Raw genomic sequence first — 13951 nt, 5'->3', positions numbered from 1 at the left:
CTTTGAACTCTGTTTGTTCTCGCAAATTTACAAATTTGCACAAACAACGGTTCTGACGAACTCCACTCGAACTCAGTTCGGCGTCCAAACAAATTTTGTTTGATTTGGACGCCGGCCATTTTCGTTCCAAAATCATTGTCAGATTAGAACCAGGATCGAAAAAAAGCCCTTTAGCAGTTTTGATTTTGTTCAAACAAACTCTGAACATTCAGAAAGACCAAATTTGGACGGTTCGTTTCGTCTAAGCCGGGGAACAATTACAAGAAAATTCCGCTCTCCTATGCCAACCCGGGGGGTGCAGAGTTTTGTTGACTTGTTTGGTCCTGGTTTCGGTGTTCGGAAATTGAAATCATTGCTTGGAGCGATTCTTTTTTTTCGAGATGGAGAAATGTTGACCGAATTCGCATGAAACGGAAACAACACAGTTTACCTGCACAAAAGTTCGAGGAAGGTTGGAGCGAAAATGGAAAACATTTCGGATGAAATTTACGCAAAAACGGGGAATCGATTTTGTCATGAATTAGAAATGGATTTCCCTAGATTTTTATTTTAAAGTTAATCAAACAGGGAAAACTGACCAAATGTTTCCAAAAAGAAAAAAAAAAGTTCCTAACGCGTGTCCATAAACGTCCAACATCACAGAGGTGAGGCCCTTCAAAGTTCAGCCATCCAAAATCATGAAACGTTTTGCTCACTCTTGAATTCGCTCTTTATGGTTGGGACGCGAACGGTAAATTCACGGAAAATCAACCGACCCAACACCGAAACCGACAACCATCAAAGGCATTCCCGTGCCCCGTACCTGGAAAGCACGAGTGAAAGTGGAAAATATGTTTTTCCTCGCCAGGGCACGTGTTTTTTTTGCGAACGAAATCAACCCGACTTCGCAGAGGAAAAGGTTCGTTAACATGTTGATTCCTGAAGGGAGGAATTTCCCTGAAAAAAACGAGCGAGATAGCATCGGTTGGTTTCACGTTGCACGATGCTACTTCTTTCTCGTCAAAAAAAAGGAGATCCTGCATTTCAGAGTAGTATTTCAAACGACACAACTTTGTAGAAACCCACACGACTGTGAGTGTAATCTGCCTCATCGTCCGTGACATCCGGTCAGCACCACACTGATCCAAGTTTATGTTCCGGGACTAATATCCTTTTTTTGCACTGCGGCAGTGAAAATTGTACAATACGCCAACGCACCACCACTCTCGCGACGAGTAATCTCTGGAATTGTTGCCACATTCCCTTATGGGTGTCATAAAACATATATAAAATGCAGTGTGTGCACATCCTAAACAAGAGCACATTTCTTGGAAAGCTGACACCCAAACGAAGACTGCATCATCGTAAAATTTTCAAACAGCCTTTAAGACTCTCGATAGTTAATTTATTAACTTAAATCTGTAAAAAAAAATTTCTCACTGAGTAAACATCCCTAGGATTCATGTGGGTAGGGATGCAAAAAACAATGTTCAAACTAACTATTCAACATTTTGAAGCATTGAGTCAAAGTGATGTTTTATGGAGTTTGTCATTTCTAATGTTCTTCCCAATGAAAATTAGTTCTGTTTAAGGGTGTATAGCAACCTAGAAAGTTGTTGTCTTCTTATTCCAAAATTGTCAAACTTATTGACTCAATCCGGGAACAATCTGATTGTAAAAATTATATCGATGAAGGGAACCAAATTTGAAGATTATAAAATTAGTGCAACAAAAATCTTGGTGCAAAAAACTCTGGTGTACCGCTAAGCTGGGTGCAGAATAGTTGTTCGTAAAGCGGCCTCAATTTAGAACTGTCAAAGTGGAACTAATTTACTGTTCGCAAAATGATACCAAGAAGTGGAAAGTATTGTAAACGATCTATAATTTATTTTGTCGCTGGTGTCGAGCTTTTGCGGTATTCGACGTAAACAAATCTTAAAAAGAGGGTAGAAATCGAGAATGGGTAAATTCGTCGCTAGCATTTCAATAAGCGCTATGTCTTAAGCAAAACCTACGTTTATGACGTTTTTTGAAATATTAGCGATGAATTATCAATGAATGGCACATGCCAAATAATATTGAATAATCTTACTCCAACATTATTATTGCGCTTCAAAGATACATAATCTCGGAACTTCGATTCGGTTGTTCTTCTGATTCACAAAAATTCCACAAACTTCTGACGCAATATTTTGTCACGTGGAAATCAAAAAAGGCCTCTTTTGGCCGCCAATCGATTAGTCTACGAACAAAAAAAGTAAAAATTTAAACATGAACAGATTTTAAAAAAAATCAAAACAAGTCATTTCCGCAGCAAAATAAATGTCACGCTGGAGCTTGAACATAGCCTTCCACTTTGTTTATGTTTACAGCTGTAGTGCAGATGTATTAGTGAGGAGCAGTATGGGGAGCATTCTAAAATCACGTTACGCATTCTGTCTTTTCAGCACCCAGCCGCTAAGTACCGTTAAAGGAGACACTTCGAATAATGAATAATTTTGTCTTTTTTTTCATTTTCTATGACCAAAGAAGTCATGTTGCATCATATAATCTCTATATAATTTTGGCAGCTGTCCATACAAGAAGGCTATTAAAATTTCAAAAATGGCCACTTTTTATCAATACAAAAAAAAGCGCAAGGATCTGGCCAAAGTACATTAGGACGTTTCAACAAAAAGTAAAATTCTAATAAAATACGTTTTTTTAATCGACTAAGCACACAAAAAAATTGCGCAAAATATTTTTTTGGAAAAACACCCATTATAGATGAGTTTTAGGTGACAAAATATTGCAATTTGTGTTTAATAGTTTTTAGAAATATATTAAAATTTTCAATCAAAACGTGCTATACATTAAATGTTTGCAATTCCGTCGAGAAACTTCTTACTTTTCCTGTCATTCTTGAACGACGAAATAGCCTACTTTTCGGTACCAAAAATAACAGAATGGAATAGCAACAATTTTCAAAATAAATGCTAAAAAGTTCTAATTTTCATCACTGAAATGGGTGCTGAATAGTTGAAGAGCAATTCTCTACGAAATCGGCCTTTTTTTTCTTCAATTTAAATTGATGATTTTTTTAATCCGGCTGAAACTTTTTTGGTGCCTTCGGTATGCCCAAAGAAGCCATTTTGCATCACTAGTTTGTCCATATAATTTTCCATACAAATTTGGCAGCTGTCCATCCAAAAAATTATGTATGAAAAAACCTTCAAAAACCTGTATCTTTTGAAGGAATTTTTTGATTTTTAATTTAATTTAAAAAAAAACACACAATTTTAATTTTTTTAATTTTTTGATGTGATTTAGAGGACATCAAATGCCAAATTTTCAGAAATTTCCAGGTTGTGCAAAAAATCTTGGACCGAGTTATGATTTTTTGAATCAATACTGATTTTTTCAAAAAATGAAATATTGTTCGCAAAAATTTTTCAATTTTATTTTTCGATGTAAAATCAAATTTGCAATCAAAAAGTACTTTAGTGAAATTTTGATAAAGTGCATCGTTTTCAAGTTAAAACAATTTTTAGGTGACTTTTTTGAAAATAGTCACAGTTTTTCATTGTTTTTAAACTAGTGCACATATTTGCCCACATTTGAAAAAAAATATTTTTGAAGGTTGAGAAAATTCTGTATATTTTGCTTTTTTGAATTTTGTTGATACGACCCTAGTTGCTGAGATATTGACATGCAAAAGTTTAAAAACAGGAAAATTGATGTTTTCCAAGTCTCACCCAAACAACCCACCATTTTCTAATGTCGATATCTCAGCAATTAATGGTCCGATTTTCAATGTTAAAATATGAAACATTCGTGAAATTTTCCGATCTTTTCGAAAATTTTGTTTTTCTAATTTTTTAAACCAAGACTAGCATTTTAAATGGGCGTAATGTTGAATGTTTGACCCTTTTGCAATAATAGTTTTGGTTTAAAATTTTTGAAAATATACGACACTTAGTGTCCGAAGGCTTGATTGTTGATGCAATTGCAAACCTCTTTTTACACCTGAGCTCCCTTCCACCCCGGGATTCGAACTGACGACCTTTGGATTGTGAGTCCAACCGCCTACCCAGCAACTCCATCGAGACAGGACCCAGGGAGACGACTCCTACACCTGGACTGAGCTAACGACCTAACCTCTAGGTTAGACCGGTGCCAACATTTACTTCCCCGTCCGACGGAAGGCGTGATCAGACAAATCTCGTCTCAAAAAATGCCACCGTAACCGTCTTGGATCGAACCCAGGCCGACTAGGTGAGAGGCAATCACGCTTACCTCTACACCACGGTTCCCGGCTTGAAGCTTGACCAATCCTGAAAATAGTATTTTTTTTCGAAAAGTTCAGAAAACTTCCTAAAAAAAACTTTCATCGTCTCGATGGCCGAGCGGGCAACGACGCCAGCCCTTACTGTTGGTGCTGGGTTTGAATCCCGTCGGTTGCTACTTTTTTGTGTGTACATGCAGTGTGTAATATTAACACCTTAACTCCCAAGCTCGAGAAAAAGGGGGGATTTGTATGGAAATTCTCCCTTTTTCTCGAGCTTGGGAGTTTAGGTGTTAAGCGTCTTTTTGACGAAGGTGATGTCGGATTTTTGCTGTGAAGTTTCAATCTTGTCGTGCCCTTTTTGACCTGAAAATTACCGTAAACATTTTTAATTATATCTCGGGACTCCGGCAACTGAATTCAACGAAACTTCGGGACAATGTAAACAATCCTTGCTCAATTTTTTTTGTGTATTCAAGGTCAAAAATTCAAAACGCGTTTTTTCTCGGAACGTCAAAAACCCCGTGCGACAAGATAGCACGACAACGTCGAAATGCGTAAAATATAACTAAAGTAGAACATTTTAGAGTGATTATCAAATGCTTCTCCTGAAAAGACATTGAAGAATGGATCAAGTGTTGCTGAGATACAGCCTCTGAAAGAAAAGCAAACAGGAAAATGAAGTTTTTAAACATCACAAAAATGGCGTCGATTTTTTTAACTAGAGATGGGTAAAAAAAGAGCGAACCGCTCAAAGAGCCGCTTCACTAACAAGAACGAACGAACCATGGCTCACAAAAAAAGACCCGCTGTTCTTTTTGAAACTCCGAACTTTAGAAAGAACCGTTCCAAGATGGAATTATTTTGAAAACCTGGGTATATTTTCATGTTTATAAATTTAATTCATAGAATTTCCAACAAATTGTAGCCACAAATTTGTTTTGAGGATTGTAAATGCAATTTTTCATATCAATGCTTATAAAACAAATATTCCAAAATTGTCCCACGGTGTATTGTTTCAAATACTTTAGGATAGAAAAAACGGGCCTTTTCCGACATCTTGAGAACCGAAAAAAAAACTTTTAAAAATCACATCTTCCTGGAAAATATCCTATTTTCCAAAATTCGGCTCCTTAAAAAGAGCGGTTTTGCCCTCCTCTAGTTTTAACCAAAAATTAATTTAAAATCGCTATAACTTGAATACTGTCCACTGCAAATTTGATTTAAACTATTCAAATAAGTCAGCAAAGTTTTTCGATGTAATTTTTTCATAAATGGGTTTTTTAAGCGTTCAAATTTTATGTGTGAAAAATCGAATGAAAAAAACATGTATTTTTTTTAGATTATAACTACTTATTTTTCTGAGAAGTTGTCACCTCCCCATTTCCGGGGATAGTGCGAGCATGAGACAAGATGGAGTACTATTGAATAGCAGGAGTACCATTTCCTGCACAGATGCAATAGAACACAGCAAACAATAAAAATGGGTCGAATTCCAACAGAATCCCAGATAATCAACCAGCCCTCCCAAGACAAGGATAAATTCAACCTACACAGAAATAAAAGAGGGGATTTTAGCGTACTTACATCTATATTGGCGAACTAAACCTAGTTGGCGTCCTTAAAACTAGAGTTGCGGGTGTAAACCTGTGTGTGTGTGACCCCCGTGTATCCCTCGACGATCCGGAACAACGTTGCTGCCCGGGCAGAACCCAGCTTGGTCACCGGCGAGAACGCCGGCCATCCGGTGCATTTGCCCCGCCGTCCAGTCGGCAGGAATGCACAGCAGCGCACTGCTCCACACCACGGCTCCAGCCATGATGGAATTTAGCTTGCGAAACAGGAAATGAAGGCCTGCACAATGGCAGACAATAGAAATTAGCACACATTTCAGGGACGAAGCACATTTTTTGGGACTTATTTTAGAATGGCGGTTAGATCTTTTTCTTACCGATCTCAAGTACTCCTAACTACTCCAGCATGGCCATGCTATCCATGCTGAACGTAGACGCCACCTCACTAGCACACAAAAGTACAAAAAGACTCAAATTAACACCAATTAAGCACACGAGGGAGGGTCGCCACTCTACCTCTCCACCACGACCAATTTACGGTGTCGCGGCACCTCGCACTCCAGTGCGGTTATTATTCCACGCCTTGTTCTTCCTCCTAGGCGAAACAATCAAAATTACAATTATGCTAACACCACAAAATCCGCAAAAATTACACTGGTGAGACGGTTTTCACCACAAAAATCCTCGAACAAAACTTCTTCCTGAGGTCGATCGTCCGGCGGAAAAGTTGACGGGTTGACGATCGACGCGGTCTCCTTTACGCTAAACCAGTGACTGATGACGATCTGCGGGCGACGATCGGCTATATTGGTTGACCGATCGCGCCTCGTCTTATCACTCACGGCTCTGGTTGACGGTGGCCGATAAGAGATTGGAGAGTGAGTACGGGGCGTCGCCAGGGTGGCTGCTCGCCTTGATTTCCCCCTCGGGAAATTAGTTTGATGCTGGCATGGTTAATGTTGGTCCGGTATGTTGATGTGGTGATGAGCATAAACATAATCGGTGGATGTGCTTGTTGTGTTTTGTGCTAGGGTAATTAATCAACGATCGGCCTTCAGTTTTGAAATTGCCCAATATCTAGTGCATACGTGCCTTATGTGCGTACGGTTAGCTGGGAGATCACGCACTCGCGAGAGTAAGCGCGCAATCGGCATCGATCGGCTGCTGGGAAGCCGCGATCGATGATGATGATGGTTCTTGGCTTCTTGTCTGTGTTGTAAGTGTAGTGGTTTTATAAAAAATCTAGCAGACAAAAGATCAAATTTGGCCCTGATCGGGATGGCTTAGGGCACTCTTCTTATTATTCGCAGACTTTTACTGTTGCGATGGTAAACTGCAGCAGGCAGGTTACAAAGTCTCAAGCAATATCTGCAACTAAGCCCAAAAAATAAAACGGTAATTTTTATTTAAGCTTCAAATCTTGGGAATCAGAAGCCTTATTAACAGACACGATTTGACATATTTTTCTGCGACTATGAGTATCATAGTTTGCAAGTTTGGGCTCGCTGAAAAATATATTGATTTTTTTGTGGTTTTTGGTACAATAACACAAAAAGATTTTTTTCGCTAAACAAACGTCGGATTTTTATTTTTTTCGAAAAGATAAAGATGGTTCAGTGGCTATTTCTAAATCCAAGTTTGATACAAATAATAGTTTTCCATAATTTTGATGCCGGCCGGAATTTTATTGGACCACACACACACACGTTTCCATCGGCACTAAGAGCTCTTTTTAACGGCACTCAGCTCATTCTAAATGGCATTTTCACGAAAAAAGTTTTTTCTAAAAGAGCAAACGCATTCCTGTTTAACATAATCAAGCAAAATTGAAAATAATTACAGAAATGCCCAAAATATTAAAATTTTCAAATGACAAACAAACCCCGGAACCCCTCTATGGGTGCATCCTTTGGCTACCAACTTCCGGTGTCCGAAAAGTCGCTCTCTCACACGCGTCACATTCCCAGCTTCCTGGTGCAAATGTGTACTGCACGGAGTTGTGGATGCACCCACGCGCGCACCAAATATGATTATCATCATTTATCTTTCCGGTCGTGGGTAGCCGTTGTCGTCATCTTTTAGCTCAGAAAGAACAGTGTCTGAGCCCTAGATGTATAATAATGGCGCAATCTCTCGGCAAAACAATCAAGAAAGTGCATCCATCTAATGCGTATATTTGCACTTGTTCCACTTTGGTTGGCATCAGTGGGATGCGACATGCGACAGTTCGCTTTTGTTTAACATCCACTCTACAGAATCAATCAAACGCTTCGAGATATAACCCAAGTTCGGCATTACTTAACAAGCGGTGACTCATCCATCAATCTCGATGTAATCGCGGCCCCATCCGGTCTAAATTCCGTACCAAGGCGGATCAACCAAGACTTGCTGCCACAATCGAATTCCGATTTTTTTTACGAGGGATCGGACTTTAGAGCCTCGCGAGAGCTTGATTGATTGGTGGGGTGATATTTTTAAACTTTTCAATCACAGCCACTGTACCCTACTGTTCGCAATTTTCGTGGCCGCGCGCAAATTTACAGGGAAATTCATTCATGAAAAATCCGTCACGCGATGGCGACAGAATTTAAAAATAAAACTTTCCCCACGTTGCAAGTCGTCCATCTTGGCGATAATTGGCTGGGGCATGTCCGCGATGAAAGTACCACGCGTTGCTCGAGTGATCAGCTGGTGATTTAAGGTCAATTTCGATTCTGATTCAGCTAAGTTTGACAGTGTGGAAATGCCACCTTTGCTTGTTGCACTAGTTCAGTTAGATCCCTTGTCGCAGAACCCCACACGGCATGCATCGTTAAAAGCAAAACTTTGCGCAAATTTGTTATTCATGGAAATAGTTTCGCTCGAGTAGTTTACTTTCGGGCGTGCACACTTTTCGACCCACATCAATCTCGCCCAGCGGAAATGACCGCGTCCAATTTGCGCCAGTCCGGATGCAGGGCAAGGACGGACATGAATAATTCCACCGGGAGTCGTAACTTTCTAAATCACTGTTTCAGGAGTAGAATCCAACAAAAAAATCCCCAATTTAACGAATCCCAACAGTTTGAGTGTGTGTGTGATGACAGTTTATTTGGCGGTGAGCAACAATTGTAATCAAAACAAATAACACCCCATTTTTATGGTGCGGCCATAAAATGTGCCAAATATGGCCACAACCGTGAATAGTAAGTGCACCCAGTAGTGTGTCCCAGAAAAAGGACACAGAACAGCCAGAGTGCGCGCGCCAAGGCACAATGTTTACATTAATATGCATTACACATCCAGACGGGACAGGACATGTGTTTGTGGATAGTGCTGTACTAGTCCCAGTCACTAAAACTGAAAAGTGTGCAACAGATTGCCCCTTTGCTGGAGTGACTTCAAGCTGCGACCAAGGAGTTATCATTTGGACATGCGTCAAATGACTGGTTGAAGTAAGTTCAAGTTGAAATACTAAACTTTTAGTTGTTCAAAAAGATGTAGGGGAACTATACCCTTTCTCAGCCTATTTCTATTATCGGCCTATCAGCACTTTGATCATGAATTACAGCTTTCATAAAGTGTTTTTGACTGTTCCAAACTAATAAATAGCTCAAATAAAAGTGAGCAAGCAACTCTCCATTGTTGATACATCTGAAAATGTTGATTTAATAACGAAAAATGGCAAAAGTGATGAGAATTGGTCGAACGGCTTAGAGTGATTAAAATGGGCATATTTCCTCTAGTTGATTCAAGAATTTTGTAATCAAATCCGATAACACTAATAGATCGTAAAATCTTTATCTATACAGCAGTTATGGGGGTTCCTTAGCCAAAATAATTAGACCCGTATTTTTTTGTTTGGCCTTTAGGGTGGCCTACGCCGTGTTAGGGTGGTCCGAAAAATGGCAATTTTCGTCGATTTTCACAAAAACCACTTTTTTCAAAAAATCATAGCTTCGCTCCATTTCAACCGATTTTAGCTGTCTAGGGCGCAACCAATTTTTGAACCTCGCCTAATTTTTGATATGTTATGTAAAATTGTCCGAGGAATCCGTAAAAATATTTTAAGATATATGCTCTTTGGTTCAGACACCGTCAAAACGGCATTTGATGTTTTCATAAGACTTTTTCAAATGTTAGGCTTAATTTTTGAAACTCCACATTATTTTTTCTTGGAAGTCAAACTTATCATCTTTCATTTGCGCCCTAGATAGCTAAAATCGGTTGAAATGGAGCTTATGATTATGATTTTTTGAAAAAAGTTGTTTTTGTGAAAATCGACGAAAATGGCCATTTTTGGACCACCCTAACACGGCGTAGGCCACCCTAATGGCCAAACAAAAAAATACGGGTCTAATTATTTTGGCTAAGGAAACCCCAGAAAAAATTTGAGCCAAATCGAAGCACTTTTATTTTTTTTCTTTAACTTTCATATGGAATTGCTGTATATTTAAAGTAGATGAGAATTCAAAAAAAACCCATTTGAACAATTTGATATAGCTTCCAAAAAGGCTGACCAGTTAAACCACTTAAAAATTTAAAATGTTGTTGTTGTATAATGTGAATAAGTAGAACATTTCAGATTTCGCTAGCCAATTTCTATCATCCATGAATGTGAGCGAAGCTATAACATGACATAGAAAAGCTCTCGCAAACTTCACGTGCTTAAAAAACAATAATAATTAGACTTTAAGCCATCATCTAGATTTTGAAATAAAAAGTATTACAGAACGCATTTTACATCATTACAGTTCTTCGATTATATCAATGATTTTTTCCCCTATACTTTTACACTTTCTATCGATCTGTGGTCCCAACCAATGCTTGAAAAGGGAAAAGGGTCACTGAATGGGACTGCTCGATTTTTGAACGAACTTCTCTGTCAGCGATAATTTCTGAAAAAGAAATTCGATCGCTCACGCACAGCGCCTATCTTGATCGGCATTGCACGGCGACGGTCGGTGAACGTAAACACAAAGACGAAACGAACGAAAAATGAGCACCACTCAAGCAGCCGCTCGCACGAGACAACGTGCTCTTTCTCTTGGTCTCGTTTTTCGTCTCTCCCTCTCTTCCTTGTGTTTGTCGCGTGGAGACAGAAGTCATTTGAATGCGATCATGGGAGAGATGATTGGTAGCTCGGTAGAAAGGCAAATGACCGTTCTCTAAGCGAATGTATTTCTAGAGGGAGGTCAATGACAGGGTGAGTGTATTTGCGTAGCACTGACTTGTTTGTAAGTGAAACGAACGAAAGTAGAATGTCAAAATCAGGTTGTCGTTGTCGAAATTTAGTAAGCACTGGTCCCAATATTCAAGCAATTTAATAGGATAAAAAGTCTTCATTTGATTGTATGCATTTAAAACGTTATACGTTATCGATTATAAAGAGTTTTTATTGTTTAATCAGTTTATTGAAAAAATATTTTTCGTGCTCCTTTATTTTTTGAGACATTCCTGAATTTTTGAAAAATATTTTCGGCGATTCTTATTTTAAAAATGATTAATTGGCTTAAAATTCTGGAACTTTTTTGAATGCAGTGTTCCACCAACAAAAATATTTTTAGAAAAATATAGCTACATGCATTATTCAGTATTCAATGAAAAGCAGTAAAACAAGTTAACAAGTTAACAAGTTTATTTTTAGTTTTAGTTTTTTTGTGAACATTTGTTGACATGTTTTTCACATTTAAAAAAAATGGAAACTTCTGTTTTCTGATGAAATTTTTAAAATAAAATAATTATTAGGCACATAACTCAGCCCATCTAAACAATTCTTTTTTGTGTGAATTACACAGTAAAAATTGCGTTAATTTGGAAGGTTGAATATTACGTCATTTACGATGTTATTTTACCTGAATTTAGACTGAAAAAGCGACATTACAACTGAAAAGTGGTAAAATTACACATTGTCAGAGGTAAAATTACGCATTTTTCTGGCATAAAAGATGTACCCCTTCCCAGATGTAATAATACCATGATTTTTTTCTGTGTAGATGATTCACATTGTTTGTATTGTTTAACCTGGGTGCAGAACAGTTGTTCGCAAAGCAGCCTCAATTTAGAACTGTCAAAGTGGAACCAATTTACTGTTAGCAAAATGATACCAAGAAGTGGAAAGTATTGTAATCGATCTATAATAATTTTGTCGCTGGTGTCGAGCTTTTGCGGTATTTGACGTAAACAAATCTTAAAAAGAGAGTAGAAATCGAGAATGGGTAAATTCGTCGCTAGCATTTCAATAAGCGCTATGTCTTAAGCAAAACCTACGTTTATGACGTTTTTTGAAATATTAGCGACGAATTATCAATGAATGGCACATGCCAAATAATATTGAATAATCTTACTCCAACATTATTATTGCACTTCAAAGATACACAATCTCGGAACTTCGATTCGGTTGTTCTTCTGATTCACAAAAATTCCATCCACTTCTGACGCAATATTTCGTCACGTGGAAATCAAATAAGGCCTCTTTTGGCCGAACAAAAAAAGTGCGAAGCGAAATCAAAACAAGTCATTTCCGCAGCAAAAAATATGTCACGCTTGAGCTTGAACATAGCCTTCCACTTTGTTTATGTTTACAGCTGTAGTGCAGATGTATTAGTGAGGAGCATTCGAAAATCACGTTACGCATTCTGTCTTTTCAGCACCCAGTGTTTAACGGTTGCCCACACTACATACAAAAATGTATTTTTTTATATGAACAATTATTCCAAGGAAGGGGAGATCTGACATTTCCAAAAAGTGTCCACGTCGTTTATGAACGGTCCCCTTGTAAATGATCATAAAATTAACCTTTTTGACAGGTATAATGACGTAGCAATCCATTTGTACACGGCAAAGCCACACCACGATATCTATCAAATAAGGTAAATGTCATGAAAGATTACAATTATTTTGGACCAAATCACTAAAAGCTTTTCAGTTCGACAAACTTTCTAAGATAAGAAACTTCAATTATATTAAATTCAAAACAAAATGTTTCGTGAGTCTCGTACTAAGAATAAGGTGGTTAACTTGCTTTTCGCAAACCCTGAGATTAATTTTGACGTTCCATTTTCATTCCCTTCAGAAGTAGCTACGACAAATCAAACAACCCCATCAGAACTTTTCCTACGAAAACAAAGAACAAATAAACTAAACTGTATACTACGAGCTGGTGGTAAAACTTTCCACCAACCAACGACATACCCCTCCGGTCTAATTTCTTCATCTTCTTCTTCGTTTATTAGTATATATTCAAGAAACTACACCTGACACATTCTCCTCTCCCCCTCCTCACAAAGTGGGATGATTACGTTATCTACCATCAGAAAAGCTCCATGTTGTTGCCTGCTTCAACTTCTGTAAACATACGAATTCCCCCTTGATGCTGAGCGCAATCTGTGTATTTTCCTGCGAGTCCCCCACTTTGACGTAGAGCGTCCAATTTCCCGGGGTTACAAAATTCCCGGGAAACGGGAAATTTTCAACAAATTTCCCGGGAAATTCCTGAAAAATTGAAATTTAACGAAATTTATTCTGATCCTGTTTCTGATTGATATTTTGCATCAGAATTGTATAGAACAGCCACTTCAATGGTCAAAATGAGTCTGAGGATCATTCAATGGCTTGACTGCTTCTACAAAAATCATGCAACTTTGAGAAAATAAATAGATTTTCTAATTTTTTATGCTGTCTCTCAAATCGTACCAAATCAAAAAAAATATTTTTAGTATTTTTTGTTGAGTAGCATTTTTTTTTATTCAAAGTGTTTGAACAGTGAAAATCTATGCTCCACAACAATAAAATTGTTTTTAAATTTGCCTCAGTGACTATAAAGTTGAAAGTGAAAAATCATGCAAAAATATTGTTTTTTTTTTTTATGGCAAATAACTTATTCCAGAACAAGTATGTTTAACTTGTGAATAAATAGATTATGATTGAATCTGCCTTTAAAATGTAATTTCTAGCGCTATTCAACTTGAAACACTATTTCATGAAATCACAATTCGAAGTTTTAAAATATTTGGAGCATGTTTTTAAAATATGGTTGCATTCTTTGGGTAATGGTATAATTTAAGTTATATGGTTATATGGCCTAATTATTTAATTAGATTAAAATAATTTTCATAGTGTAAAAGTGGTTGAAATTAAACAATATTTTATTTAT

The 13951-nt window shown here is 37.7% G+C and overlaps 1 protein-coding gene and 1 long non-coding RNA gene across 4 annotated transcripts in view; both read right to left on the bottom strand.

The window, feature by feature from the left end:
- Positions 1-13951, bottom strand: part of LOC6039267 (lysophospholipid acyltransferase 1) — a 110522-nt gene that overhangs the window by 26227 nt on the left and 70344 nt on the right. The gene's annotated exons all lie outside the window — the stretch shown is intronic.
- LOC119768679 lies at positions 5816-6663 on the bottom strand. Its single transcript, XR_005278142.1, has 4 exons — positions 6471-6663; positions 6334-6412; positions 6195-6262; positions 5816-6097 (listed from the first exon to the last, which is right to left on the bottom strand). It is a non-coding gene; the product is annotated as an uncharacterized LOC119768679 (long non-coding RNA).

Source organism: Culex quinquefasciatus, chromosome 3 (genome assembly GCF_015732765.1).
Source record: "Culex quinquefasciatus strain JHB chromosome 3, VPISU_Cqui_1.0_pri_paternal, whole genome shotgun sequence".
Classification (NCBI taxonomy): Eukaryota; Metazoa; Arthropoda; class Insecta; order Diptera; family Culicidae; genus Culex; species Culex quinquefasciatus.
Note: the sequence above shows the minus strand (reverse complement) of the source record. Positions and strands in the feature narration are given on the sequence as shown.